The sequence below is a fragment of the Capricornis sumatraensis genome, chromosome 5 (assembly GCF_032405125.1).
Source record: "Capricornis sumatraensis isolate serow.1 chromosome 5, serow.2, whole genome shotgun sequence".
In the NCBI taxonomy this organism is placed as follows: domain Eukaryota; kingdom Metazoa; phylum Chordata; class Mammalia; order Artiodactyla; family Bovidae; genus Capricornis; species Capricornis sumatraensis.
In genome coordinates this window covers 103,214,720-103,240,639 of record NC_091073.1, presented here as the reverse complement: position 1 = coordinate 103,240,639, position 25,920 = coordinate 103,214,720, and the positions used below count along the sequence as shown (strand labels likewise).

General features: G+C 41.1%; 1 protein-coding gene across 5 annotated transcripts in view; it reads right to left on the bottom strand.

Annotated features, from left to right (window-relative positions):
• The window catches only part of CALD1 (caldesmon 1), a 231,725-nt gene that overhangs the window by 111,824 nt on the left and 93,981 nt on the right, over nucleotides 1–25,920 (bottom strand). For 4 of the 5 annotated variants that reach the window (XM_068972841.1, XM_068972840.1, XM_068972839.1 and 1 more), the window contains one exon: nucleotides 17,950–18,042. The exons of the other annotated variant lie outside the window; for it this stretch is intronic. The gene's annotated coding sequence lies outside the window, so the exon portion shown is untranslated. The remainder of the gene's footprint in view (nucleotides 1–17,949; nucleotides 18,043–25,920) is intronic. 5 annotated transcript variants of the gene reach the window in all.

Below are 25,920 nucleotides of genomic sequence, written 5' to 3'. Positions count from 1 at the left end.
GAACAACATAGTTTAAGGAAAAACTGAGAAGAAAGTAGAGTATCCGTCTATTCCCTCACCTTTACCCCCACCTGGTGTTTCTGTGTTTGCACTGAACTGTGTATTCCCCACCAAAAGATATGCTGAAGTCCTACCCCCAGCACCTCAGAATGTGACCTTGTTTAGAAATTGTGTCTTTGCTCATGTAGTCAAGTTAAGATGAGTATTAGGATGGGCCCTAATCCTGTATGACTTGTGTCTTTATAAAAAGAGGAAATTTGGACTTAGAGACAGATATACACAGAGGGAAGATCATGGGCAAACACATGAGAATATGGTGCAGCAGGAATGCCTCAGGCTATGAGCAGCTAGGAGTGAGACATTCCCTGGGGTCTTCAGAGGGCCCCTGCTGACACTTTGATTTCTAGTCTCTGGAACTGTGAGATAATAAATTTCTATTCTAAGCCACCCAGTTTGTGGTACTTTGTTACAGCAGTCCTAGCAAACTAACACAGCCCATTACTAAAATCTTGCAGTGGAACATTTGTTATAATTAACGAGCTAATATTGACTTGTTTTTGTCACTCAGTCACTAAGTCATGTCTGACTCTTGGTGACTCCGTGCACTGTGTTACACCAGGCTTCCCTGTCCTGCACTGTCTCCAGAGTTTGCTCAAATCAATGTCTGTTGAGTCTGTGATGCTATCTAACCGTCTCATCTTCTGCTACCCTCTTCTCCTTTTGCCTTCAATCTTTCCCAGCATCAGGGTCTTTCCCAACTCTCACGTCCATACATGACTACTGGAAGAACCATAGCTTTGACTATACAGACCTCTGTCAGCAAAGTGATGTCTCTGCTTTTTAATATTCTGTCTAGGTTTGTCATAGCTTTCCTTTCAAGGAGCAAGCGTTATAATTTCTTGGCTGCAGTCACATCCGCAGTGATTTTGGAGCCCAAGGAAAGAAAATCTGTCACTGCTTCTACTTTTTCCCCTTCTATTTGCCATGAAGCATTGCGATTGGATGCCATGATCTTAGTTTTTTGAATGTTGAGTTTTAAGTCAGTTTTTTCACTCTCCTCTTTCACTCTCATCAAGAGGCTCCTAAGTTCCTCTTTGCTTTTTGCCATTCAACGGGATCATCTGCATATCTGAGGTTGTTGATTATTTCTCCTGGCAATCTTGATTCCAGCTTGCGATTCATCCAGTCTGGCATTCCACACGATGTACTCTGCATATGTTAAATAAACAGGGTGACAACATACAGCCTTGTTGTACTATTTCCCCAATTTTGAACCAGTTCATCTTTCCATGTCCAGTTCTAGCTATTGCTTCTTGATTGACATACATGTTTCTTAGGAGGCAGGTACGGTGGTCTGGTATTCTTATCCCTTAAAGAATTTTCTAGTTTGTTGTGATCCACACAAAGGCTTTAGCATAGTCAATGAAGCAGAAGGAGATATTTTTCTGGAATTCCCTTGCTTTCTCTATGATCCAACTAATATTGGCAATTTGATCTCTGGTTCCTCTGTCTTTTCTAAACCCAGCTTGTACATCTGGAAGTTATTGGCTTATGTATTGCTGAAGCCTAACTTGAAGGATTTTGAGCATAACCTTACTAGCATGTGAAATGAGCACAATTGTCCAGTAGTTTGAGCATTCTTTTACACTGCCCTTCTTTGAGATTGGGATGAAAAGTGACTGACCTTTTCCAGTCCTGTGGTCACTGCTGAGTTTTCCAAATTTGCTGACACATTGAATGCAGCACTTTTACAGCATCATCTTTTAGATGTTTAAATAGCTCACCTGGAATTCTATCACCTCCGCTAGCTTTTAAGGTTCATGTTTACGTTAAGTTTCACACTTTGGCACATTCTACGGGTTTTGCCAAACACATAATGTTATGTGTTTACCATCACAGTATCAGACAGAATAGTATCATTGTCCACATTCATGCATTTCTGGCTCAAATTTCAATTCCTTTATGCCTTTCCTGAGGACTCCAGTTTGGCAGTGATATCTCACTCCTTGAATATCCATCATTCAATTTTGGTAATTAATAATGTACTGCCTTGCCCTGGCTTATTAGTTGTTCTAACTAGTACTTAAATATGTCACTGATTTACTTTCCATATGCTTTCATTCTTAAGGCCACTTATGAATAGATACAGCCTTTTAAAAGCTCTTTTCACTCTGGGGACATAGCAGGCATTCAGGAATTGTAACTGATTTGAACTATTAGATTTTTATTCTTGATTTTACCATGCTGAGAGTGAAAAATGTAACTCAAGCTGAATCATCTCTGTGGTTTACTGACTGATTAGTGTTTACAAAGTGAATTAAAGACCTAGGTAATAGGCTATATATGAATCTCAAAAGTTATATAAACCCACATTTGCAGTAGTTACACAGTAGATCTGGCAGTGTTTTCTTTCTGACGACAGAAAGTGAACTTTTGTCCTTAAAAAAAAATCAACTTATCAACCTGCTTTACTCTTTTCTCAGCTAAATAGTTCATTTGGGACTCAAAAACCAAATAAACACATAGATTCTAACATACAGTTTGGACTTAACTTTAGCTCAACCTTCACCATTTTGCTCCAGAAATCTGTGTTACTTTTTAAAAAATGCAATCACTAAGACACATGTGTCAAGACCAGGAACACAGAAATAGAAATGAATGGGGTCAATCTGAGGAACTCTGCCTTCTCAAATTGTTTCTTTTCTCTCATCAGTGGAATACAGAACACGAGGCCCTACTAAGAGCAGATTACCATGTTATGACCTGTTTTTTTCTTTCCTCCTCTGCTCAGTCTTTCGTTATTACTTTTTTCTCTATTCATAATTTCTCCACTTGCAAAACAGGAGAACAGAAGTCTTAATGTTACAAAAATCCATGTCTTCATGGCCCCCTTTCCACCTTAGGAGGGGTGGACACTGGGAGTTTCAGATGTGAAGGGATGGCGTTTATCTACACTGGCCTCCATACTGGGGAAGGCCACGCACTTCGGAATTTCATGACTCATCTCCAAGCGTTACTACCCATTTGGAGCACTTCAAGTTGTTCACAGTCCCGTGGCATTTCACTGATCTTCCCAAGTAAGAAAAGTAGAGTCACCTCCATTTAAAGAAAGAAGGCTGAGACAAACAGGACTGTGGCATCAGCTCCTGCACCACAGCCCATCAGCGGAAAACCAGGGCTGGTATTTAGACTAATCTCTAAACCAAGCTGAAATGTTTTCTCATAAGAGAGAAAGAATTAAAAATTTGGAATACTATTCCTTTGGTACCCTTTTCGAGAGTTTGAAATACTCTTTCACAACAAACTCCAGGAGACTTAGACCAAAAGACACAGAACAGAACATATCAAATCAGCAAAGACATATGGTCACTGTTGCTCTCTTGGCCCAGAAAGAAGAGAAAAGCATCAAAAGTCATGGTAGTGAATTGCTACGGCAAAGACAGAAATTCTCCACCAATCTATGCCCAGGTGAGAAAAAAATGCATAGCTATGCTTTAAAAATTCCTAAATGTGCTTTCTAAATGCATACCTGATAACAGAGGCTAATTCTGATGTCATATCAGGGTAGGATCTTTGTCCCGGTGGACCTATCCAACTATGGATGGGGCTACTGAGGAAATGTGAACCCAATTACTGGAAATAGTCAGGTAGAGGTGAAACGGCCATCTGTTTAGGGTTGTAGTGGGAAGCTATTTTTTGAGATTCTAAGGCTGTGTTGCTCAATATGGTTGTCACTAGTCACAGGAGGTGATTTAAATAATCAAAATTAAGTAAAATTAGAAATTCAATGCCTCTGTCTCACCAGCCCCATTTCAAGTGCTCTGTAGCCACATGTGTCTAGTGGCTTCCATGTAAGACAGCACAGAGAACATTCAATCATCACAGAAAGTTCTATTGGACAGCCCACTGTAAGGCCTTCCAACTCCTAAAATGAAGTGACTTTACCATGGTGTTATGCAGTTCAGAGACATCTCTGTCTTCAAAAACCTTATGTCTCCTAGAGTAGACAGAATAGAAATGAGGGGTAGGGTATGGGCCAGCAGGGATGTACTTATTTAATCCTCTCATTAGTAACTTCTCTGTTGATCTATGAGATATATTTCAGATCTGCAGTCTTGCTGTTCTGAGCACACTTGCAACTGAGAAAGTGAAATGACTGCTCAGCTCAAAAGAAGCTGAGACACTGTCTGAAGAGAGATCACACTTCAAACTGCACAACAAGACCCAAGAGTGGCTTACTTGGAACAAAAGGTCAGAGGCCATAGGTCTTCACCAATTATAAACATGGTACGGAGGTCACCATATTTTACATAACAGTTTAGTTTTCCTTGTGCATGACTCTCTGGCCTTTCCAGTCTACTCAGCTATAAAAATATCAGCAACGCATGAGTTTGCATCTAACATTTCCAATTTAGTGATCAACAACAAGATCCAGAGCCTTACCCAGGTATCCTGCTAGTACAAGAGATTAGTAAGGTGACAGAGTTTAGATGTACTCAGTCGTGTCCGACTCTTTGTGATACTATAGACTGTAGCCCTTGGAAGAAAAGCTATGACAAACCTAGACAGCATAGTAAAAAGCAGAGACATTACTTTGCCAACAAAGTTCATATAGTCAAAACTATGGTTTTTCCAGTGGTCATGTATGGATGTGAGAGTTGAACCAAAAAGAAGGCTGAGTGCTGAAGAACTGATGCTTTTGAACTGTGGTGTTGGAGAAGACTCTCAAGAGCCCCTTGGATTGCAAGGAGATCCAACCAGTCAATCCTAAAGGAAATCAGTCCTGAATATTCATTGGAAGGACTGAGAATGAAGCTGAAGCTCCAATACTTTGGCCACCTGATGCAAAGAACCTACTCATTGGAAAAGATTCTGATGCTGGGAAAGACTGATGGGAGGAGAAGGGGACAACAGAGGATGAGATGCTTGGATAGCGTCACCTACTCAATGCACATGAGTTTGAGTAAGCTCCAGGAAGTGGTGAAGGACAGGATGTCTGGTGTGCAGCAGTACATGGGGTCACAAAGAGTTGGACATGACTGAGTGAATAAGACTGTAGCTCACCAGGCTCCTCTGTCCACGGGATTTTCCCAGCAAGAATACGGGAGTGGGTTGCCATTTCTTCCTCCAGGGGATCTTTTCAACCCAGAGACTGAATCCTCGTCTCTCACACCAAAAGCAGATTCTTTACCACTGAGCCCATGGGGAAGCCCATAGCAGGACACAAATCCATTTACACTGCTGCGAACAATTCAACGGTATGCCCTAGTGATACTTTGTACTGGTGACATTTTTGCACATGAAGGACATGTCATTACAATCAGGGGATTAATTTTTCCTTAGTAAATTGTTCAACATCTATTTATCATGATCATCAAATGCACTTCCTGTGTTTTAGAATTTTGAAGCAAGTCAGAGACTATATTCCAGGAGGCTGTAATCTAAGGTGATAAGCTTTGAAGCCAAACTGAGGGACATTATCCATTATGTCTCTCAAATGTAAGAGATACACATTTTAACATATAAATCTGCAACGAAGTTAAATAACAAATTGAAAAGTGCCTAGACTACTTCTTCCTCCCTTTCTCATGAGTCATTTAGATGGTACTTTCACCCATTTATTAGTTTGGGAATTTCTGGACTTTCCTTCAAATAAAGAATGGCTCAGAGTGTAAACTCGCTTACGACAAGCAGAGATGACAGGATCTCTGAATCTTGTACTCACTGACATGAGTATTTACTGATACCTGTATTATGGGAGCTTGCATTTTAATTACTGAACACATATCTGTCTTCCCTAGAAGGCTGTATGGAGAAGGAAATGGCAACCGACTCCAGTATTCTTGCCTAGAGAATCCCTTGGGAAGAGGAGCCTGGCAGGCTATAGCCCACAGGGTTGCAAAGAGCTGTACACAACTGAGCAACTAACACACAGAAGGTTGTAATCTCCTAGTGATAATCATTCATTTTTATCAACCCTCAACGTTTTTAACTATTTTTTTTTCTTATAGTCAGCACTAAGTTCACACTTGTTGAATTAAAGTGAGTTCCAGGGCATTGCTTATTTTTGGGTTTAATTGGTAAACAGAGGAACTTGGGTAAGACATGATCAAAAGGTCATGCCTCCAGCTGAACTCTTAGTAACCTTGGGGATGGTGGTTCACTACAAAGCTCTATTTTATATTGAGACTTGTAGTTGTGGTTCTTTTCTTCTAGTGGAAAAGAAACTTGTCTTAGAAAGACATTCTGGTTTCAGGAAAGAAGGGTATTAGGCCTTTGTAACTGAGGGAATTTCTGGGATGTTCAAAGGAAAAGGAAAGAGAAGAGATGACAATGAATAAGAAGAGAATCAGGGTTGAACACATCAAATTTCCAAGGCCTTTGGAGACGCCTTGCCACTCCTCCATCATAATTAGAAAACACTGACATTCAGAGCTGATTTAAATGCTTCCATCAGTCTAAAAAAAAAGTGTTGCCTGATTTTACTCTGTAACCATGCTTGGTAATTAGAAACATAAGGCCCTGTTCTGGGTGTTTTCTCGGGAACCTACCCTCCCCAGCTTGGTGTCACTACCCATTGGCTATAGGACCTTTATCTTTTCTCACCATCTCTCTTAGGAGCTCCTACCCAGGTCACAGGAAGAGTGTGAGGTTGCCATGGGCATTCCTGGAAAACCTGGAGACCTCCGGCGCCACTTCAGATTCTAAAATACACGGAAGAAACTCATTTTGCCTGCCTGTTTCCTTACTGAAGCTCTATAAATCTGTATTGCATTTGGAAGGCAGCAGTTCAAGTATGGCAAGATAAGCATTCAAACCAGAAGATTAAAAAGAAGGATCGTTGCAATGACCAGCATGAAATAACATCCTTATTTGTTTCTGAAAACAAGAAAGACATTTCAACAGTGTCTTCTAGAGTACTTCACACTCTTGCTGGGAAATCTGTGTTTTGCAAAATGTGGATCAGAATATGATCTAAGAAGCAGCAGCAGCAGCAGTTTTTTACTTCTGACAAAATTCACAAAGAAAATGGAAAAATACTTGTAATCAAGGGCTTCAACTCAACAGTCACCTAGCTTGTCAAATTAAAACATGTGGCAACCACCTGCCTAGCGTCTTGAAACAACGATAACTTCTTGTTTTTCTCCCTGACCTGTAATCTCTTTGGAACACATTTGCATTTTCCAAATTTTCACACTTAAACAATGCTGTCCACACCATGTATAAAGATGACTAAGCAACTCTGTATTAAGTAACCAAAGCAAGTCCTGCCAGTTTCAGAATAATTAAGTTTCTGCAGTCTAATATAAACAGTTCCAAGAACTACATGCGGCCTACCAAAAGTATATATTACAAGTAGTCAACACTGAGGCCAGCTGGCAGACAGATCAACCTATTAAAGTAGAATTGTTCAGAATTCAGAGTATTATTTTTCTTTCCTCCCATTATTTTTTCTGCATCCAACTTTGTTTCTTTGGGAATGTTTTCAAGTATACAAAGCAAGAAAGTGTTGTGGAATTGCACCTCCTGTAAATGAATGAGCATTTCTCTTGAGATTCTTTAGAACTCACAAGTAAGTCCCGTTTCAATCCTGTCTACACAGACAGTAACAGTAAAAGAGAGAAAGTGAACCCCCTTTGTCCCCACTCAGCTAAAGTGTTGGTATTTTGCTTGACCATCAGAAAAGTAAACGGTGACCACCAGACAAGTGAATGAGCACACAAAGCCACATGCCCATCAGACAACTGAAACAGCTTTCTGACTGTAGATCTTTGTACTGTCTCTACCAGGGAGCTTGCTGTGTCAAAAATTATTACAAACAAGCCTAATGTCACAGGTTTAATCCTACCAGGAATGAGTTAACTATTTGAGAGGAAAAAAAAAGTCCTAAACTGTTGCCATGTGCTTTGACATTAATCTTGGCCAGCTACATTGCAGATGTGGTCTGACAATTTTCAGTTGAGAGAACATAGAGATGATTAGACCACCCCATCCCACCATGACCTTCAGGAGAGAGTATGCCCAAATGAATGGGAGTGTGTCATCACACAAAAGGCTTCTCTATATTCAACTGAATTTTAAGTCCTAATGTCTTCTTCACGGTGTTTAAATTCATGTACATTCAAGAGATGCTGAAACTGAAGCTCCAATACTTTGGCCATCTGATGTGAAGAGCCAACTCATTGGAAAAGACCCTGATGCTGGGAAAGCTTGAGGGCAGGAGGAGAATGGGATGACAGAGGAGGAGATGATTGGATGGCATCATGGACTCAGTGGGCATGAATCTGGGTAAACTCTGGGAGATAGTGAAGAAGAGGGAAGCCTGGTGTGCTGCAGTGCATGGGGTCGCAAAGAGTCAGACACGACTGAGCAACTGAACAACGACAACAACAACATACTCAAGGCTGGTAAAGGCTCTACACCCGTCATCACAATCAAAACTTCAAAAACAACATTCAACAAATATTACGAATTACCATTTGCTGCCTTGCTGGGTGTGGCAAATAGGTTGTGAATGCAACTACTCTGCTCTCACTGTGCTTATAGTCTGATGGTGGAGACAGGCAATAAATCAATGAACTATAAACTGGGATGGGGTTTGGAAAGGAAAATATAAGCTGCTATGAGAGAGAACTACAGGAATGACTCATGGTTTTCTTTGTTTTGTTTTTTTTTTGCTTTTTAATATTTTTTTTGCAAACTTTTAATTTTGTATTGGGAAATAGCCAATTAGCAATGTTATGATAGTTTCAGATAAGCAGTGAAGGGACTCAACCATACATATATATGTATCCATTCTCCCCCAAACTCCCCTCCTATCCAAGCTGCTGCTTAACATTGAACAGAGTTCTAACTCAAGGTTTCCTTTGGGTTAAAATAAGATTTAAGAAGTAATAGCTTTCTCAAAAAAGCATAATGTTAATACACTACAGACAAGCAGTGATAAAGGGAACATAAACGTGTGAGACTGAGGTTTGTATTTATTAAATATATATCAGGATCTAGATTGTGCCAGGCACATGCTCAACAACACTAGGTGCTGATTAATTGAACTTGTCTCTACTTTTCTGTCCTAAAAAAGTGAGTGAAGAGAAAAGTAAAGCAGCTGGTCAGATATGAAGGATGGTGAACTAGTCTCACCCTTTCTCTCCAACTTCAGATCCTGTATAAGTAATGTCAAAATAATGACCTATCAAATGTGGTCTGCCAGAACTGGTACAGACATAGGGAATCCACTTAAGATATAAATTTCACATGGCTAGAGTGGAGGGCATCTTTCTAGAAACCACCCAACTCAGTGACCTTCCAACAACAAAAGCATACTTCTCACTTGCCACTGGGCAGAAATTTGTTGATTCAAATGTAGCTGGTCCACTTTGTTTTTTCAAACTTTGGTTCATGATTCCAAGAAATGAACAACCCATAATAAATTTACTCCAGTGGCAGAACATCTCATGACCAGCTTTTCTACTTTGAATACCACAAGCAGACCTTTAATTTGTTGACACACAGCCCCTGGACATTCATGAAAACAAGATGTTCTCTTGCTGCTTTTTAAGTTAAACAGATTTAAGTCAGGGTCTCCGCTGAATTTCAAAAACAGATGTTCCATAGCAAAAGGGCTGAACTGACCCCAGCAATGAGAGGCTGTTTCACTTGAACTTGAATATTCTTTTGTTAGGAGGACAAGCGATCAAACCCTGGGACTGAAAACAGGAGCAACCCAAGGTTTACTACTGTCTGCGTTCAATGGCTGCCCTGTGGGTCTGGGAAGACTACGTATCCAGGAGTCTTGGTTTGGGGAATAAGCTGATGCCTGGGAGGTTTTGAAGTGCCTGGGTTTTGAAGGGGTTAGTGAGGAGGGGTGGTCTTTCCCCCAGCTCCCCGCCCCCCCGCCAAAGCTACCATCCTGTTCCCCTGTGCATCTCAGAGCCCTGCGTGGAATGACTGCTGTACCCACCGCCTCTCCTGACCCCACAGTCAGGCCACTTCCTTAGTCCCGCAACAATCCAGCTCGTATTTTGCCTCTGGGCCTTTGTCCCTGTTTGCTCCCTTCTGTAACCTGCAGTGCTCTCCATTCCTTCTGCAAATCCCATATGTTTTTCGAGAGTGTAGCTCAGTCTTTTCTTTACTCCAGAAGCATCCGGTCTTTCAACTCTGTAGCATTGTTAGCACTGTTCTTTTCGATGGTCAATACTATACAGCTTTGTTATTCAAATGTGTTATAACCTCTCTTTCTCTGGAGCAAATGTGAAGCTGCTCAATGTCAGGGCCTGCCTCTCCTTTGCTATCCCCTCGCAGTGCGGGGTGTTTAGCTCTGCCGTTATAGATACACGAGAATGGTTGCTGAACTGAACTTAATGAAAAACTTCTGGCCTAAATAATCCAAGTTCCCAAAATTCCACACCTCTGGCCATCAGTACCCTTTGCGCTTTCCGGGCACCTTATAGAACTGTACTTGCTGGCTTCCTTGTGGGCAGCTGGGGCCAAGTGACTACTTCCGGCCAGTGAGTTGTGAGCAGAAGTATCCCGTCACTTCTGGGGCAGACCATTTCTTTGTTGATATGAGATCCTTCAGAGTATTTTCTCTCTCTGCCCTGGGTCCCCAAGTAAGCATGGCAATGATGTGGACCAGAGACCCCTGCCTATCCAGGGTTAGAGAGAAAGCATGAGTGAGCAACCTTTGTGTTGAAGTCACTAAGATTTTGAGTGGTCCCCAACCCCAGCATAACCTAGCTTGCCATGACTGACATAGCCATGGTTAAGTTAGTCCATGACAAAAATGATCTTGTGATATGAGGCACTGCTGCATGAAGGTATTTATTCAACTTACTGATTTTCTGTTTCTGTTCTATGGCTTCTAACATAGAAATAGGAATGGGTAAGCTAATCAGGTAGGGCTTCAGGGAATAGAAATGGCTCATTGGCCCCATCTGCCTACTCCAATGAGTCATAAAACTGCTGCTAACTGTAGGAGTGCTCACGTGTTGTGTGTTCATTCACTAACACCAGGAATGACAAATTCGAATGCTTTTAAGGACCCAAAAGGTAAATACTTGGAGAGTGGTGGCCTGTGGGGAAATGGAGAAATCATGCATCCCTAAAAAAATTCAAAATCAAAATTTCAAGAAAACCATGCTGGGCAAAGGAAGCCCACTTGCAGGTCAGTGGACCTCAGGTTGCTTGTTAGTAATCCCTAATTTATACAATCATTCCTTAATGGCTCTCATGCATCAGGCTAGGCACTATGAGGAGTTAAAGGGTAAACTTATGTGAATTTATCTATTAGCCTACATTCTAGATGGAGAAGTTTATTTATTTAGTCAATGGTTATATAGCATGTGCTATGTACCCAGTACAGTTCTAAGAACTTTATAAGTATCAGTTTAAATCTTTATAACAATCTTTATTGAGTCCATTTTACAGATGGAAAGACTAAGGCTCAGAGAAGGTGTGTCATTTGCCCAAGGTCACAGGTCAGTTCAGTTCAGTTCAGTCACTCAGTCGTGTCCAACTCTTTGCAACCCCATGAATTGCAGCACGCCAGGCCTCCCTGTCCATCACCAACTCCTGGAGTTCACTCAGACTCACGTCAATTGAGTCAGTGATGCCATCCAGCCATCTCATCCTCTGTCGTCCTCTTCTCCTCCTGCCCCCAATCCCTCCCAGCATCAGGGTCTTTTCCAATGAGTCAACTCTTTGCATGAGGTGGCCAAAGTACTGGAGTTTCAGCTTTAGCATCATTCCTTCCAAAGAAATCCCAGGGCTGATCTCCTTCAGAATGGACTGGTTGGATCTCCTTTCAGTCTAAGAGGCTCTCAAGAGTCTTCTCCAACACCACAGTTCAAAAGCATCAATTCTTCAACGCTCAGCTTTCTTCACAGTCCAGCTTTCACATCCATACATGACCACTGGAAAAACCATAGCCTTGACTAGACGGACCTTTGTTGGCAAAGTAATGTCTCTGCTTTTGAATGTGCTATCTAGGTTGGTCATAACTTTCCTTCCAAGGAGTAAGTGTCCTTTAATTTTATGGCTGCAATCACCATCTGCAGTGATTTTGGAGCCCAAAAATGGTCACAGAGTTAGCAAATATTAGAGCCAGGATTTACATCCAGGCAGCCTAGCCCTTAGAGTCTGTGCTTTGCGAGACTATGCTACTTCTCACAAGATGTAATGCAAAGTAGCTTATGGCAAGAACCTCACTGATGAAAAGACCATGTAATTGCCTGAAGGATCCATACTCGGCTACAAACAACCCTGTCTAGAATTTGTTTCCTGTTGGAAGGATTTGGCTTGCTTGATGTTAGGGGGAGTCCATATTTGATGTTTATCAATGAAATGAAAATGAATCTTGTTGATGTTCATTTGGGCTTTGGCAAACTAATTTATTATTTCATTTAAGTGGGGTTCACTTTAGAAAATAAGCTGAATTCATCCTAAAGTCTTTAAAAAATAAAACACACTTTGACTATTTCTTTTCGCTTTTTCATTTAATTAATTTCAGACAGGAAGCAAAATCATCTAAGATTATCTGTTAGTATCTGTCTTAAGACAAAGCAGATTTTGTGGGACCTGAAAATTATATGGGAGTCCTTTAAGAAAGTGAATACAATGTTAAATGTAAAAACTTAAGGCAGGGGTGTGACAGACATCTGTTCAAAGGAGGGGCTCTGTGGCTTAAGCACACCACTGGTTTCACAGTGAATCACTCTGGGTCTATCACCTTTGATTCTTTGAGCATTCCAATGAAAAAGTGACACACCCTTACTTTGCTCTTAATTTTCAATTATTTTGATACTACAGTTATGTCTCCCCCTAAAAAATTCTTCTTGAAAACAGAATTTAGGAAACAAATAAGGCAGGGAACAATTAAGCATCATTCTTCAAATTTCAGAAAAGTAGAATTAGAGATATAGCCAGTGCCCTGTAGTGTTTTGCCTGTAAACCACATAATTAAGAATGATAGGGAAATGAGACAGCGGAGGTATATAAAGTATTATGACTCTTCGTTAAGATAAGGCCAATAAAAAATAAATAAAAGAACCAGAAATCACAATTTATGTCAAGGAATATATTATTAGAGTCACTAGATTTCCCACTGCCTTCAATAAAAAAAAGTCCATTTTATAGGAAGAACGAAGGAACACTAGACTTGTTAATGTAGCCCAGACCTAATATAGCACTGGCTAGAGAAGCTCCAATTCAGTATATAGCTGTAGAGTGAATACATTAATGAGTGACTGAATATGTATGTTTGAAGAGCAAGAAAAGGACAGATGGTGCTAATAGTGGTCACAAGCCTCCCCCACCAACCCTGACGCATAACTGCACCTTCTAGTTCTAATCCATTAGCCAGCAAGCTGGGGGAGGCAGTAGATATGTCCCCAGCGTCCCTCATGGTAACAAATGTCTTTATGTTTATACATCTTGAGAGTCTGTGATGGAATCAGATTCACAGTCATGGCTATAATATACTTATGGGAGGAATCTTTTGAAGAACTTGAAGAAAATGCTTTTAGAAGAGCGCCTTCCTTCAGGCCTGACATGTGTTTGTATTCACTCCCTCTCTGCATTCTCTGAATATGATAAACACACTTCTCTCCAGACTCAGGATGCCCCGTTCCACGGTATGTCGTTCTTGGTCATTAAATAACAGGACTTGATATTAATGTTGGCTGTCTCCATCCCTCTTTAACAAAGTGTTTTCAGCCAAAGATATTAAACTAGTCAACCTCTCTTTTCCCCTGTCAGAGAAACAGCCAACCTCCTGAAATCACAGCTCATTTATACCACATTGGCGTGAATATTCAGACTCCATTTGTCTCCAGCTCTTAAAGACTGGTGTTAGAGTGAATGATAGACATTTTGTTTTGAATTAGCAAAAAAGGAGAAAAAAAAAAACACCCAAGTAATAAGTTTGGCCTTAAAATATCTGTTTCAGGGAATGCAGCTCTGCTTTTTCCGCCAGTAAAAGTTGATTTTAAAAAAATCTAGATTTAATTTGGCATTAAGTTGGACCTGATACAGAAAATAGTAGGAAGGAAAATGTCTTAGACTTCCCCCTGCCTCAGATGGAGCCTTTAAACCCTACTGGAGGACTGTTCCGTGGACTAGTGCAAGATGTCTGCAGCTTTGTTTTGTTGAACATCCCAAAGCAAACTTTGGAAGTAGTTGAGTCTGTGTCCTTGAACTGTACAAATCCTGTCACAGTTGGAACCTCAGACTTCTGATAGTTTTGTCTGAAAGCTAAATAGCAGGATCATTCTTTTTTTCCCCCTCTTTATGGCATACTCACTCATGTTTTTTGGAACAGAAGTCTGGAAAGGAGTTCTAGGCAAGAACTCCTGGCACCATTGTTTGTTTTTCTCACTGCTATCTGTGCCTTGATCTTGGTTTGCCCACCCTGACAAAACCTCTTTCCATCAACAGCCATGCTGGATGGAGGTGCCTCCTAAGGCCAGGTGCAATTTCCTGGCCAAAGAAACACCATCACTTGGCCAAAGCTACAAAATCTGCACATGGTGATGCTGGAATGTCCTGTTACCTTCCTTATCATTAAAGTCTCAAGAACTGGGAAGACCTGAGAACCCATGCTCCTTGAGTCCTCTTGATTTCTAAGCAAACTTGGGCGTTGTTCTGCAGCCACTACCAGAAATCTGTAGAAAAGACTTTTAGTGCAAAAGTGATCCCTTCAGATTGTGCTGTAACAAGTATAGACACACTTGAACTAAACAGGAGGCTGAATATTGTGTCAAGAGTGTCCAGAGAGGCTTGTTCTGCAAAACTCAAGAGAGGATAAAGGAAAAAAAAACCCTCTCTTTCCATACCATCTGGAGCTTCAACTGACTCTAAAAATACTGGCCCATAGTGGTTATAAAAACTCCCATTTATGCTGTTCTAAAACAAGGCAAAGCCTGCTAGGTGCTTACAACTCAAAGCACTTCTTATACATGCTCATAGGAAAAGTATCTTTCTCTTCATATCCTATAGCTGAATGAAATGAATAAAATGCAGTCTGGGGGCACCTCTGCTGGCCACTGGCCACCATTCATTTGGAATACCCAACCTAGGCCACTCAAGGATTGCAGAGCTGTTTTCTCTTGACTTCAAAATTTCTCCCTGCTCATTTTATACAAATAGCAATTTATGTAAAATCCGCTGACACAGGTGCCATTAGCACTTTAGGTCACTGAGTGAAAAAGGGCATCTTTGTCCTGGCAACTTGAAGAATACCAAGAGGAAAGTATGGAAGTGGGGGGTGCTTGAAGAAACCTGGTATCTCAAAGTTCAAGAAATGGAACGGGGTATGTAGAGAAGGAGGAAATTTACAAACCTCTGACAGGCTCTCCTGCTAATAATCAGACAATCCAAAGAAAGATCATGGGTTTCTGCTAGAGAAAGAGAACCAATGGAGAAAGGGGAGGGGGTTGAGCACGGAGAAGCAAGGGAAAGAAATGACACTTTAGAAAATAACTGAGAAATGAATGAATAGTTTTCTTCCTTTTGTTTGTATCACACTAAGCAGGAAAAAAGTGGGAAATCCAGGGCTGGGGTGAAGGTGGCCCAATTAGAAATCACTTTTGATGGTGAGACCCAGAGAGGAGAAGCTTGCTATGGCCACCGTGACTCAGGGCCTGGTCCGTTCATGCTTCATTAGCCCCCATTCTGTCCTCTGTGTGAAACATGAAAACATCACCGAAACCTCCTTGAAGACATAGGAAGTGTGAGGAGACCAATGGACTATGGAAGGGGTTCAGTGCAAAAGAGGTACATTCCCCTCAACTGAGTCCTTTACTGACTGTCTGGACAAGACGATGTTCCATGGCAGAGGCGTCCCAGGCACCTGACCTTCTGTCTCTTTGGACACAGAGGAGTCTAATCGTGGACCTCCCCTACTGTCCAGTCTGATCAGCTCTGATTGTGATGGAGAAAATGGTCCTAAAGGGAAGTGCTGATGTATGATAGCCTTGGGCAAGCAGCTGGGGAGTCAAACACATACTCGTGGGTGGAGTTGGCTAGAGAGGAGCAAGCTCGGGCAGAGAAAGCTCCCCAGGAATGGTTTGGGGCAAAGCCCTAAAGGAGAGGACAGAAGAAGCTATAAAATAGGACCAAGGGAATAAGTGAAGAGAGAAATAGACATCCACAGTTGCTAATATGCATGTTCTTACATTAGAAATGCCGTTTAGATTTCTTCCTCCTGTTATTCATCAGGAAAACTTTCTACATGCAATTTCTAGTGGCGTTGTTAAACCGCTGCTCCTCCCTCTGCACTCTTTCTGGGTGGCCTCGTAATTCCTATGTGTAGGTTATGATTATGAAAATTTCTATCTCTAGTTATTACCTGGGCTTCAGACGTGCATAGCCCTTGTATTCTAGACACACACCCTTGGATGTTGCACAGGCCCTTAAACTCAGCAAGTCTCAGTCTAACTCACTGTCCTTCCCTCTTGGCGCCCAAAAGAGTGTTCTCAGTATCTGGAGCAGGTCCATGTTATTTACTCTTTGAGGAGTGAGGTAAGTCTCCCGCCATCAGTAATCATATATATATATATATTTATTTATTTTTTTTTTTTCAGTCTCTCTCTCCAGCCTTGACTTATTTCCACTTTTTGGAAGTCAGGAGACAGGCAGCAAGTAAGGAGGAAGCACCACTAAAAGTCATTATTTGGAGGTAGTCTTAGAGCAAATTACAGGTTCAGAGACTTGTACCTTACCTCTCTATTCACTTATTCATTTAATAAGTACTATTGAATGCTCACTATTTACAAAGCCTCCTCTACTGCTATGAAAGATGTAAAAGGCACACTTTTCAGCTTCAAAAATTATGTAATGAAACAGGGAAGTGAGAGATGTATACAAAGGACTGCAACATATTGTAGGAAAACCAAATATTCTAAGAGTGATATAAATGCTAAGGTAGTTCAGGAGAGGAGACTCAGAGAGCCGTCCATATGCAACAAACTAAAAAGCAGCATATGGGGGAAAAGGATGGATATTAGAGACTGAGTTGTGTTCCCACAAATTCATATGTTGAAATCTTAGCCCCGAATAACTTAGAATATAAACAGATTTGGAGATCTGGTCATTAAAGAGGTAATTAAGTTAAGATGAAATCTTTAGAGCATGCATTAGTCCGATATGACTGTGGCCCTTCTAAGAAGAGGAAATGTTGGACACAGAGAGGGCACTCCAAACATGTGCTGGCAGTGGGATGCGAGTGAAGACACAGGAAAAGAGGGCCATCTGCAAGTCAAGGAGAGAGGCCTTCGAAGAAAACAAACCTGTCGCCTCCTTCACCTTGAGCTTCCAGCCTTCGTAAGTGTGAGAAGATAAACTCTGCTATGTAAGCCACCCGGTTGCGGTAATTTGCTCTGGCAGCCACAGAAAACCACTTCTCCCTACTAGTGCCTGCCTTGGAAAGAGTGTGAATGAGTGAGGCTTCCTTTAGCTTCTCCATCCTCTACCTTCTGAAAGTTCCTCTTGCTGCTCCCCAGGCAGACTGTCTACTGGTAGAAGTTCTTCCGGGTGAGGAGGATTTGCTGAGAGTGAAGAGTACTTCCTTCTGAAATCATTGTTTGTTCAAAGGTGAGCTCCTTTACCCTGAAGACTGCCTCATTCTCTCTCTATTCCCTCAAGTCAGCAACAGTCTTGGGAAGTGAGAACTTCATTATTGATTGGGGACTGTTTTGCTTAATATACTATAGATGCAGGAAAAAAATTTAAAATAAAGCAAAAAAAAAAAAAAATTCGGATTCCAAAACAGGAAAACAATTCTTTCAAACTTGATAGATTACTTGGTAAATAAACTATGAAGGGCATAGCAGAACCCTTGGTTTCTCACAATGCATCTTTAGCTGCGAGAATTTAAACCATCAGGCAGAAAGGCTGTGTAATTGCTAAGATCAGAGCCCTCCCCACCAACAAAACCACATAAACTCTACTCACGGGTAAGCAGTCAAATGTCTGCTCGTGAACCTCTGGTTGATTACCAATCCCTATGAATTTGGCTGGATGATCTTCAAGCTTTTCAATGATTACCTGGGATAAATGGATGGAAACAGTGGAGTGAATTTTAGTTAATGCAGAACTATTCCAAATATTTAAGATACAATTTCTTTCTCAGGTACTGATGTTGGTTAGGACCGTGAAAGGGAAATAAAGCACAGATATAAATAGATATTGCATTTGCAATTGATAGTTGTATTTGCATTTTAAAGAAAATTAATACAATTATTACAGAGTCAGTCCCTAAATTCTTCTAAATAGTGGAGGTGAGAGATGGTTTGTACAAAGCAGGGAGCAGTACCAATGCCAACAATCAAAGACCAAAGGGATTAGAATATAGTCAGGGACACTGCCTTTTCTAAGTTCACCTTCAAAACCTTCTAAACCTCAGACTCTCAACGTCTTTTTAGACCCTTTGCTTTGCCCAAAGTCTTCTGCTATTGATGGTTAGGAACTTGGTTAATGGGTAAAAGAGGAGGCTCCAGAAGATTACAAATAATGATAGAATGCACCAGTAGATAATCTAGAGGTCACTCTCTTGTACTTGAAACACAGCAACAAATATTAAATATTAGACCAAAGAAATAATGAACTGCAACAGCCAATCACATTGCATCCCTAACCTGCCCCAACATGATGCAGCAAGGATGCTATGTGTATAAGTGTGGGAAGTGCAGCTCTGGGTTTTAACATTTGCCTTTTTTGGTAGAATATTGGGGCCCACATGGACCTTAAGGACACACGTTGCTTTCTCCCACCCCATTCTCTGTTTTTTTGCAATGGGAGAAATTAGAAGTTCTTGGAGTTTAGGGACTGGCTTGGAATCACACTGCTGGGAATCAATCTTAGATTCCTAGATTCTCATTTCAGATTTCAAAGGTAAAATGCAAAGCAAACAAAAACCTGCCTAGCATGGTATCAGTGGTCTGTATCCATCTCAGGAAGGCTGGTTTGCAAACTAAGGATGGGGAACCCTGAGGGGCTTGTAAATTGTTTGGCAGGGCCAGGTGTTATTTCTTATTCCATTTCTTTATTCCTGAGAGTCACTCAGGCTACCTTCAGCTCCCCTCCCTCAACCTCTACGTCTCCTCCTATTTGTCCAAAATGCACACTTCAACTGTTGTATTGTCGTACACCTACAGTACCCTGCTCAGTATTCTGGAGATGTGGGCATTGATCTTAAGGAGCCTAATATCTAGCTGGAGTGATAGAAGATATAATTATCCTTCTAGGTTACAATGCCAGAAAGTGGTAAGAGCTCCAATTCCCATTTAAATTCCTTTCCTTCTGCTGTGGGCCTCATATTGGAGGACTTTCTTATAAAACTGCAGAAAAGGGGGACAAGAAAATCTGTGAGACATCTGCTAGCTGCAGAAGTTGCTCAAGCCTGGCTTACAGTCTAGTTCCCTACAGCTCCTAGGCTTCTGCCAGCACGCAGCAGGGCATCCAGAAATTTTGTTGAGTGAGTGAACAAAACCAAGAGTTAGAGAGGGGTGATGAACTCCTCAAAACTGTAGGCCAGATTTTGTGTATTACCTTTCATCCATTTCTGAAATAGTCTCTGCTCCCTTTTCCCCTCCCCCTCAAATTAAGAACCACTGCCTAAATGCTTAGGATAGCACTAGTACGTGTGCGTTAAGTGTGTTAAGTTGCTTCAGTCATGTCCAACGCCTTGCAATCCCATGGACTGTAGCCCTCCAGGCTTTTCTGTCCATGGGATATTCCAGGCAAGAATACTGAAGCGGGTTGCCATGCCCTCTTCCAGGGGACCTTCCCTACCCAGGGATCGAACCCGCGGCTCTTATGTCTCTGGCATTGGCAGTGGGGTTCTTTACCATTAGTGCCAGCCCTGGCATAGCACGAGAGGATAGAGTTTAGATGAGAACAAATCCCATGAGTAAATTTAAAAACAAATAAGGATTGAGTGCCTAGTCCCCATGCTGCCACATCCAGACCTACTGCATCTATTCCCTGGCCTTTCTTTCATCATCTCTAGAATGCAGAGAAGGCATGATCCCTGACCCTCCTAACTTCAGGGCAGCTTCAAGGGCCTAAGAGTTAGCTGATGGTCTTGACCTTGGCTGTACACCACAATCACTCAAGGAGCTCTGAAAAAATGACCCAACCCAGGGACCCTCCTTTGATCGACCTAATGAGGATATGGGGGGTTAGTCCCCAGGCATATGTGTTTCTCAACTGTCCTCAGTGAGTCTAAAGTGCTGGCAGGTTGCAAATCACTGAGATAAAGACGCAAGACTTCTTTTCCAAATCACTGAGCCCTGTGCACATGTACAGTGCAGGTGGGAGAGATTCCCCTCCAGGTCCTGCTCCTCTCTATGTGCCAGGAACATATCTGAGATTTGCCAGTAAACAAACAGCCAATGAACCTGGCTTCATGGCATTTATGGTAGACTGTCCCCCTAGAATCGAGGTTCTCAGACTGGCTGCATATCAAAATCTTCTGGGAGAGCTTTTTCAAGAAAATATGACATGGGAAATTCCAGAGAGGTGTCCAGAAATCTGTACATTACAAGAAGTTCCTTACATTCAGATGCTGATGCGGATTATAGTAGCCACTCCACATGTTGCTCTTGCTGCTGTTTAATTGCTAAATCATGTCTGACTCCTGGCTACCCTGTGGACGGTAGCCCTCCAGGGTTTCCCAGGCAAGAATACTGGAATGGGTTGCTATTTCCTTCGCCAGGGATCTTCCCCACCCAGGCATTGAACCCAGGTATCCTGCGGTGGCAGGTGGATACTTTACCACTGAGCTAGCAGGGAAGTCCACCCCTTCCACACAGGCCTCTCATTCTTGACCCTCAGGCTTCATCGAAGGAACAGGAGACTAGAGGAAATCAGGGAGTTACTTGCCTAATGGATGAATCAAGAGATTTAAACTTGTAGGGAAAAAAGTCCTCAGTACCTTCCCCCAAACCCTCTGGGAGGGTCAGTACTTATTTGCCTAGTTTCCCTTTCCCAGGTCCCAATTCCCTCAGTATTTTTATTTTTAAAATGGGAATGAATAAAGAAAAATATAAAGAAATTGGGGATCGGGGGAAATGTTTCTTTTTTGGTTTGTAGAGTCTATGTATATGTTAATGAACCATCTTGTTAGTGAGACAAAGATAGAAAGGCTTTTGAGAAACCATAAGGTGAATAGTACAGTGACTACACACAGAGTTTGTCTTCACATATTTATTTTCAGATTGAGGACGGAAGGGCCAGAAAGTTGATGAAGCTCTCACTTCCTGTTTCAAGACCATTTTCTACTGCCCACTATCTTTCAACTTCAGATACTTGCCTGGGTGAACCATTATTCACCGGATCCCTTTAAGGTTTTCATTCGGTGCCCAACATGTAGACATGGACTGACTTGGCTCAGCTGCTGAAATTCTCTGCAGGCAAAGCTAAGTCTAGACCGGACATGGTAAGGAAAGGAATGACCCGAGATGAAGGAAGAGGGGCCGGAGGAGCGAGCTGGACGGCGTGAGGCACATGAGCCCCGCTGCCTCGGTCCAGTCGCCTTCCCAGCCAGTGGCAAATGGCCAGGTGCTATTTATTGCTCCTTTGATTGAACTGTCTGCTCAGGCATGTGGGGAAACTGGGGTTTTATATGAAAGCATTCACTATGGGAGAATCAAGGTGTAATAAAAAGAAAGGAGGAATCTCTCTCCCTTCAATCAGCTTTCTAGTCTTCTAAGGGGAGTGATTTTCTCAAAAGCCTCAGGAAACCTCTAGGTAAAGCCACTCAGTAGCATGAGGAGCAGGACCTAGCACCTTCCTAGGTTACACAAATGGAAAAATATTGACAGTACATACTTGCAAAAAGTGGTTATGCTTCTCCTTTAAAATTCCTATCACAAGTGTTCACAGAAAGATGCCATTTTCCAAAAGGATACCAAGGGGTCGGATAAAGGAGAGTATCTCAAATGATAACTTATTATAACAAGGGTTTATCAAAAAGGTTCAATTAGAGATCCTTTATAAAAAAGAATAACTTCATGGAGTCAACAGGAAGAACTGGGTTTTCACTAATTTATATATTGCCTTGTGGAGTTGAGTTAGGATCCTTTGATTTCAACATTAATATTTATATTAAAAAATCCCCCATGACACTTTTGTAATATGCTCTGCTCTCCTCGTGGAGATTCTGATAACTACTGTGTGTTAAGGGTTTTGAGTGCCAGGCCCTGTGCTAAGCTCCTTTCATATATCTCATTTATCATTATAACAACCTAATGAGATACATGTTCTGAACATAGGAGAAGCCCTGAGAAATTTGTTGTGTTTAACACATTGGCCTAAATTCACCCAGTATTCAAATCTGGGGGCACGCTCAGCCTGACAGGTATAGGAGACAGACACACGCCCACATTCATTTACAGATTGAGTGAGTTCTCTAAGCCAGGACAGGACACACAGTGAGGAGCAAGGACTCTGCTCTCATGGAAGTTATATTCTGGTGGAGTAGATAGCACGCATATTTCCAATAGTGAGCAAATAAAAGAGCCTAATGTGATAGAGAGCCTCTGAATGCTGGGTGGTGAGAGATGGTCTCTCTGAGGAGGAAATACCTAGGCTGAAAATATATTTCTAGTTTAAGGAGTCACTCATGTAAAGAGTGTTTCTGGAAGAGCCTTTGAGAATCCTGGTGGGAGGTAGAGGGTTTTATGAGGTGACTGTGTGTTCTGTGATCATGAAACTCTTCTAAGTTGTTCAGTCCATACGGGATTCAGGCTTATCTGTCCATTAGCAGAATATACAATGCTGAAAGATGTGCTGAACAAAAAGGGACTTACCAAAAAAAAAAAAAAAAGATCGTCAGAGCACCACCTTTGCCAGAAAGCATGAGGATGGCAGAGGTGCTGGTCATCTGTCTCCAGCCATCGGGTGCATGCCAGGGATGCAATTGGTTACCTGAGCATCCAATGCCCAGGACAATAGACACCCCCCTGCACTCCTGTTAACTCGGTAAACTTGAAGAGAGCTGTCTTCTGTGCATTTCCATGAGCTCCTTTCAGTCTTGTGCATTGGAGAATAAGGCAGAATATTTCTTAATAAAAAAAAGAATGAAACACTACAGGATATAATCCTTGGAATGGGAAAGGAATGGTAAGAAGCTATTTCAGACTTAGTTGGCAGGAAGTCACATAATTTGTGGGAATGGAAATTAAAATAAAATATTTAAAAATAGATCTATGGGTTTTACTCAAAATGCGCCAGTAACAATAAAACATTAATAATTGTCTCTTGTGAATTTTCTCTGTTTTACATTTATAGTTGAATATGGGACCGAGGAGTATTTTGGAAGAGAAGAAATATGTGATCTCAGGGAATTTGGGTCACTTAAGTAAATACTAATGAGTGAGTTGACCTTGACCAAGTTATTTAAGTACTCTTGGCCCCTCAATTCTTTCATCTGTAACATGAAGCATTTGGAATAGATTTTTAAATATCTCTCCAATTCAGAGGGTTTTCATATAATTCTATGGTTTTTTAAGGAAAAAATATATAATGTGTATGTCTCAGTATCTATGAATGACCTTGTTATGGCTGGGAATAAAACAAGTTCTATCAAGTTCAGCATCGAAGGGGGTTCCCAGAGAAAAGAATTGCTTTTCAGGGACCACCTACACCACCCCTTCTCCATTATTTCTAAAAGATGAATGTATCTTACAGTTCTTGGAGAATCTATTGAACACCTACTATGTGCAAGGTACTTGATATTTGTTATCTAATTAACCTTCAAAAGAAAATCGAAAATAGTTGTTTTAGTATCTTATTTCAAAGGAAGGACACAGATTTAGATTCATTGTCACATAGTTAACATGTATCAGAGTTGAAATTGCATCCCAGACTTGTTCAACTTCAAAGCGCTTTCTAGGACTGAACACTTGGAGTGGAAAGGACAAAAGTCAATAAGAGAATAAGAAACAATGTTTCTGAAAAGCACAGCAGAGTTTTCTGCAGTATTATGGCACTGAGTAGGAAAAACTCAAAAGTACAAGAAGGAAGAACTACTTTGGAGTTGATACAGCTATTTCTTTTTTTTTTTTTTAATCTATTTCTTAATTGTGGTGGAAGTTACACAACTGTCTGTATTTGTCAAAACTTATAGAACTGTGCACTAAAAGGAGTACATTTTTACCATATATTAATTATACTTTGATTAAAAAAATGCAAGCAAGAAAAAAAAAGAGGAAAAGGTCTTGGGATATAGTCTCAGACCTTTGGAGAGTTCATCTGTGGAGAAGGGGCAAACTAGAAGTCAATGGAATCGTAGGAAATGGCAGGTGAATTTCAAATTCAACTAAAGGGAATTTCCCCAGTTCTATCAAACCACAAGAAGGTAAAGTAACTCAGTCTGGAGGAAAGTAACATCACCTAGTACCTCAACTGGATACCCATATGGAAGAAAGGAAAAGAAAATCTTGACTTTTATTTAATATCATATATCATACACCCCCTCCTCCAATTCCAGATTCATTATAGATCTAAATGTGAAATCTTACACATTAAAGCTCTAAGAAAAGAGAAGATACCTCAATGATCTTGGGATAGGCAAAGATTTTGTAAATAGGGTATATAAATTATTAATCATAAAAGAATAAAATTGATAAACTGTACTGCATCAAAATTAAGAACCATAAAGAGAGTGAAAGGCAAACCACAGATTTAGAAAATGTATGCTAGCAAAACTTACATCTGACAAAGGATTTGTATTTAAATATTCAAAGAATTGCCACAAGTCAATAAAAAATATGACTCTATAAAAAGTAAGTAAAGACTCTAATAGGTACTTCACAAAAAGAGGATATTAAAATGGCAATAAACATATGAAAAGTGCTCAATTTCATTAATCATTAGAAAATTCTAATTCAAATTACACACTATTAGAATAGCTACAATTGCAAAGACTGACAATTCAAAGTTTTGATGAGCAATTGTAACTCTCATGCACTGCTGTGGGAATGTCAATTAGAATAATCGCTGAGGTAAAATATTTGGCAGTATCTGCTAAAGCTGAATATTGGTCTAACTGGTGACCCAGAAAGCTTACTCCTATGCATATAGATGACAAAGATCCATGTATATATTCATCAGCACACATGAACTAGAATGCTCATGCCAGCACTATTCAAAACTTCCTCAAAGTGGAAATCACCTCAGTGTCTATCAATAGTAATATGGATAAACTGTGGTTGGCAAACAACAACATACAACGTTGCAAATTAGAATAATATAATTATCACTCACATAATGAATTTCAGAAACATAATTTTAAATAACAGAGATTGGACACCCCCCTCCCCCAAATTCTATAGGATTACATTGCTATGCTGCTAAGCTGCTAAGTCACTTCAGTCATGTCTGACTCTGTGCGACCCCAAGGATGGCAGCCCACCGCGCTCCCTCGTCCCTGGGATTCTCCAGGCAAGAACACTGGAGTGGGATGCCATTTCCTTCTCCAATGCATGAAAGTGAAAAGTGAAAGTGAAGTCGCTCAGTCGTGTCCGACTCTCAGCAACCCCATGGACTGCAGCCTACCAGGCTCCTCCGTCCACGGGATTTTCCAGGCAAGAGTACTGGAGTGGGGTGCCATTGCCTTCTCCGAAAAACAAACAAAACTGTCACTAGGTGTCAGAAGTCAAAACGATGGTTATCCTGGGGCAGTGGGGGAGGGGAGGAGGCCTGGCTGTGGAAGGGGGCACGAGGAGGGCTCTGGGGTGCTAAGTAATGTTCTGTTACTTGATCTGGGTGCTGACTACATCACTTTGCTCATTCTGTGAAAATTAACCATGCTGTTTAGTTACGATTTGTGTGTTTTTCTGTATGCTACACATCAATAAAAAGAGTATTTTAATAACATGTGAATAGAAAAAGATGAAGCCTCAATCTGGAAAGATGACA